This window comes from Sardina pilchardus, chromosome 15 (assembly GCF_963854185.1).
Source record: "Sardina pilchardus chromosome 15, fSarPil1.1, whole genome shotgun sequence".
Taxonomy (NCBI): Eukaryota; Metazoa; Chordata; class Actinopteri; order Clupeiformes; family Clupeidae; genus Sardina; species Sardina pilchardus.
Genome location: NC_085008.1, coordinates 9,552,114 through 9,558,113, shown reverse-complemented (window position 1 = coordinate 9,558,113; position 6,000 = coordinate 9,552,114). Strand labels below are relative to the sequence as shown.

The 6,000-nt window shown below is 41.6% G+C and overlaps 1 long non-coding RNA gene across 3 annotated transcripts in view; it reads right to left on the bottom strand.

Annotated features, from left to right (window-relative positions):
• Positions 1-6,000, bottom strand: part of LOC134101903 (uncharacterized) — a 98,098-nt gene that overhangs the window by 51,573 nt on the left and 40,525 nt on the right. For 2 of the 3 annotated variants that reach the window (XR_009941462.1, XR_009941464.1), the window contains exon 2: positions 839-1,010. This is a non-coding gene — a long non-coding RNA (uncharacterized LOC134101903). Of the gene's footprint in view, positions 1-838; positions 1,011-1,073; positions 1,091-6,000 lie in introns of those variants that run through there. The other variant, XR_009941463.1, reaches the window with a different exon arrangement.

Here is a 6,000-nt window from a genome sequence, read left to right as displayed (position 1 = left end):
CCCCTTGCCTCAGTCTGGCTTCTGTGAACGAGGGGCTAGGAATGCACTGGCTATAGACTTTTGTCCAAGCTGTAGGTCTTTTTTAGTGAAGCAAGATTAGTTCATACAAAACTCAACAATACAGCAGTGAAACCCATTGTTGATATTCAACATTTTTCACATAGCGGAACAGAATAGACAATACGGCAGCTAGGAAACCATGGGCTGGATTACAAGCTGATGATATCTCATCCTTTCGTGGCCTGTAATCCTTTTCATTCATCCGGCGGACGGAGCAGACGTAAACCAAAATCAATATCGGCGGAGACGGACGAGGCGAGGGAAAGGGAGGACAGGATGTTTTCACACTGTACCAGACGACACAATAAAAACACTTTTTCCCCCCGTTCGGAGTGATTCAAACTGGCTTTACAGATCTAAAAGCATTAGCACAAGATCCTCTGAATAGAAACCCTAAAAAGTTCCACCACTTCCACAAAAGCCTGTTAGAAAACTGATGTCGGCTTCATAGATTGTGAAAAGCAAACCTCAAAAGTACAAAGCATAATGAACTTCATCTATGCAAAGAATTTCTATCAATGCATGTCCACAAAGTAAAAACATATTGTTACTGTAAGATTTGTTTGAAACATGAACTGAAAGAATCACAATCTGGAAAGGTTACAACAATGTACTGGTAATCAGAGTACTAAAGTGAAAAATAACTGCAAAATAAAAATAAAATAAGCTTTCTCCCATGCTTTGCCTTTGTATTAGAGGCCAAAAGCTGTATATGCTGTATATTTTAGGGTTCTAAATATTACCAGTGGCATAAGCAGAAGTAAATAGAGCCTCTTACCAGGTCTGCACCTGCTTGCCTAATCCACTCCAGAGACTGCTCCGGCTTCCGCGTTTTCCTGGGGCTTCTGAATCCTCTAGGTAGCCAGAGCGAGGGGATTGTTCAACCTTCTCCTTTTCATCACTTCTGCAATTGACCAATTGACAACTGATTGATGGTTATCTTTTCACACCTACAAAGGCAGAAATTACCATCACTATAGCTACGTACAGTAAAAGGCTCAGGAGTAAATTACATGTTGCTAAAATTCCCCTTCACTCTGCTCCGACAATGGCAGGCAAACACACAGACACACAGACACACACACACACACGCAAAAAAAAAAACTTTCCTTTTTGTCACTTCAGTGGCACTGTAGATTTGGCCTTCCCTGCCAACTGCAGAAAGAACTTGACAGCTTCTTTAAATGGTGCTGCACAAAAGACCTTGAATGAGGGATGGCACTAGGCAGGCCTGCCTTTCTGTGTGAGTGGCCATTCTTTGGCGTTGAAAACAGAAAGGCATGTGGACAACAGATAAGGCATATATGAATTCAGACTGGGACACTCACAACGACCTTGAGGCGCAGTTTCTGGCGCAGCCAAATTCTTCATATAATTACTCATTATGCTCGCCCCAAGTAAACAATGACGCAAAACGGACAGCACAAACAACAGCACAACCTTGACACTGATGTTCCCTGTAAGATGGCTAAGCTTTAATTCAAAAGTGAAGTCCGTCACAAAAGGAGATACGTAGGTCTCCAATAACTGATTTTAAATGTAGGAAATCTCTTCAAATACATATGTGATGAATGCTCCTTTACACTGCATGTGTATTGATTACATATACAAGCTTTCTATTCAGCAGTCGTTCATTCTGAATGTCTCTCACGCTGGAACATCCAACCAGAGACATTGGTTGGTCCTTTCTCTCTCTCTCTCTCTCTCTCTCTCTCTCTCTCTCTCTCTCCCTCTGTCTGTGCCTGAAAGGCCTGAGAAAGAGAGAGCTGAAGGGGAGGGGATGAGGGGCTCTGTCTGGGCCTGTGTGCCGGCCCAGAATGCTTAGCTGCCAACAAGGGCAAGTACTTTCTATGGGCTGAAGAACAATCCGGAAAAAGGAGAGGAGAAAAAAAAACCCTTTCATAAGCCTTCAATCAGAGCAGATGGGACCCAACCAAGAAGGCATCAACTTCGGAAGAGAGTCCCTCTATTCATGGATGACGATGTAAGACAGGCTTCAGAGTCAACCAGCCACCATTTAAGCGCCTTACTGACAACAGAGGGCTAATGTGGAAGCCATTTTTAAAGCCTCATAATACTTTCTGAAGTGACCTAAACGACTGCTGGTCAGCAAGGGCCATCAATACAACTCGATTTTAAATATCTGGTAGAATGTCCTAAGTTCCTATTGAATTTCCTATGTTGCTATTGATGAGCCTTGTAATGTCTGACACAATGTCTATATGATGTACTGTAGGCAATACTAATTGAGATCATCCATATGAAGATTTGTTTGTATTCAAACTTGGACAGAGATTACCAAAACAACAGGAAGTCCAAAACAGTATTGCCAGGCTCAATGGCCAATTGCCGAATGGCTGGGATTGATCATGGTTACGAACACAGGGATAGATTCATTCCAGTTATCTTGAAAAACATCGAGTGGAGACAAAAATAAAATACAATTGGTGATTTTTGCAGCAGTAATTTGTCTAAATGTTCCTTCTCAACTTCCTACTGCAAGCCTGGATGTCTTGCTAGAGCATATAAAAGGGTCCAAAAATGGATCTGAGGAATACAGCCAGGCGTGATAAGCTCTGAGGCACTGAGGGGTTCTTTTGATAGCCTAAGGCTATTACAGCCGACCGACATCACAAGATAAGATATGCTGACATGCATCCACTTAGCACAACAATTTTGTGGAAGTTGTAGTCTTCAAGAGCTAGAAAAAGATGGTTGGATGAAAACACAAATTACCACTTCAAAAAAAGACTACACCACAGTCTGAAGAAGTGCACACCACAACAACAACAACAACAAAAACTACAGATAAAGCACCCTACTTCAGATCCCACTCTGGATTTGTTTAATTTGAAATTATAGATATGTAATGTTTTTTCGTATGTTTTATTAATTGGCCCCCGTGGGGAACTCTGAAATGGATATAAACAAAGTGATGGTGGAGCTGCTACAGTGCCTGGTGAGGATGTGCACCTCACGCTGGTCCTCTACGCCGGGGTGCCAATCTGTGGGGCCTAATTGTTCACGCTTGGAGTGAATGCATAAATAGTGCTGCCGTGGAACTTCGTCGTGATAATACCGCTATTTTTAGACCGGCAAATCCAAATTGCTACCTACCACATGTTTCCATGGAGATTCTCCACCACGTATCTATTATTTCACAGATACTACCTGTTTCTCCTCTCGTTTAACTTTGACATTTTTGTAAAGCTGAATTACCTAACAGTGAATGCATACCAGATAAGCATCTTCTGGACTTTTTCAAAATGTTAAATCTGAAGGATTCATTGCAGACAGGTCATTTGAGCACCTGGACTCTTCCTCTGTGAAGAAATACAGTTCAAATATATGCAGAATTCATTTTGCCATTGTTTTCCTGAAATATTCAAGGTCTTCCCTGAAAAAGACATTGCCTGGATGGCAGTACATGCTGCACAAACTCTGTATACATCTGTACATATCTATTACTGGTCACTAGACTTTAACCTTGCACTGTTGGACGCATTTGCACTACCATCTTGACACCCAATCCTGAGGATTTGTGCTGGATCACAGTACAAATCCTCAGTACATTCATGCGCATCTTCATCTTAGTATTTAGTATTTTACTGTTCTTATTAGTCATGTTGATTTGTTGATTTGCTGTTGTTGTTGATCATCGTGTTTACATTGTAGTGTATGCTGTGTGTGGTGTCTTAGGCTGCTGGGACCTTGAATCTCCCCTTGGGGATCAATAAAGAATCTATCTATCTATCTATCTATCTATCTATCTATCTATCTATAATTGATTGTGCCTTGCCAGATGTGCAAGTTGCCCATTCTGTAGGCATTCATGCACCTCCACACCATCATAGATTTTTTTGTTTTAACTGAGTACTCTAACAAGCTGGATACTAAGATGTGTGAATTGAGTATCAAATTGTGCTCATGGACAATGGTCTATTGGAGGTTTTCCTGAGCCCGTACAATGATTTTTCATTACAGAACCAGGTCTGGTCTTATTTGCAGTGTCATCAGAAGTCCAAAAGACCACGGCCATTCAATGTTGTTTTTCAGCTCTGTCCCTTGTTTGCAAAGATTTCTCTGGATTGTCTGAATATTTCAGTGATATTATGTACTGTAGATGATGAAATCCCGAAATACTTTGCAATTTCAGGTTAAGAAACAGAATTATATTGATTCATCATTTTTCCACACAGGTTTATACAGAGTGCATCAAGAAGAATACCTCTATATCTTCTTCTAAAAGACTGCCTTTCTGGGTAAGTTGCCATTACTTTAAAAAAAATCCTCCTTTTTTCCCTTTATCATTACAGAACTTTTTCGGCATTTTTTTGGCCTCGTTCCAACATTAAAAAAAAAAAAAAAATGTGTCACTGGTATCACAACATACAGTATATTTCCCATGAAACAGTCATGTCATTTTCAACATTATATATGTTTATATGCAGATAAATATGAAATGAAATGTTCCGACTTCTTTCTAACGTGTGGTTGTATTAAGGTGATGTGAAGCTAAGGAACACATGCACTGGCAGCGGTCTACAGGGGAGAGGACCAATGATCAATACTACAGCTTCCACACCAGCGCTGCCTCTCTGCACCTGATGTCTCCCACATCCACCTCACGTGTCCTCCACGGCCAAACTGACCCCCCTTACACGACCCGGCTCTACAGCCTGCCGTCTCTATGGAGCCAGCCCTGCTCCAAACCCACAAGGGTCATCATCACAGGGTTGTACAGGAGGTTGGAGCAGCTTAACTGCTTTACTAGAACATCAAGGTTAGTCTTCAGAATATGAGTGTGTGGGGGAGACTCTGGTGTAGGGAGGGAGGGTCTATACATTCAGAGGTCATTCAAAGATGGCAGATAAACACACACACACACACACACACACACACACTAACACATGAACACACACACACCAACACACACACTAACACACACACACACACACACACACACACACACACACACACACACACACACACAGACACACACTAACACAAACTTTGAGAGCTACAGCAGGTGTCCATCCTGCCACCTTGAGTCCATCAGTGCTCATGGCGTCCTGGTGGGAGTGTGTGTGATTGCGTGTAAAATGAGGTGCCCTGGTCCCCGAGGAGGCGCTGTGAGCCATACCTGCTTCCACACTTTTGTCACCTCACGTCAAGCCTCTTGTCCAAATAAGTCACACAGGGAGGTGAGCAGAGAAACCCTTCATTGTCTCTCTCAGTGTGAGTCTGTCCATCACGCGCATCGCCGTGACTATTACCTCCGCGTACACACACACGCCACAGAAATAGCCATGATTACCTTGTCACCATCGTCGCTCTCCCGTGATGGGGCTGGCTGGGCTCATTTCGCTGGTTGATTAATTAGAATCTCGTTAAAGAAATACAGTGATCAAAATATTTCCAGACTCCCAGATACATATCATTAACTGAACTATGATTTGGGATTATTATGATATATGTTGGAACTTTTAATTGAGTTGGAGGCTATTAAAAGAGATACTGTATTTCTATTTTCATCCAGACTACCTAATAAGAAAAATGAAACATCCAAACTGGTGTATATCACCTATTTTTATCTTTGGCTTTTTCTATTCATTTAGTCACAGTAGTTTGCAGTTATAGGTCTGTATACCCATATTAGATGTTATATTTGACACATCAAATCTTCAGTATCCCTGTATATCTAATTTCCCTCCACTACTGAAACGAATATGATTTGATGGAGAAGGTAGTTAGCACAGAAGCCACTAAGGCAAGAATTATTAGCAGATTCAACTACGCAGCTAATGCAGATCTCATTCATAGGTCTACTTGCATACCTTTTCTAGTCATTCTGTCCCTCTTTACTTAAGAAAGGTGAGCGTAATATGGCTTTGGTAGAGAACAACACAAGTACCAAATAACCTAAAATAGTTCAGGTCA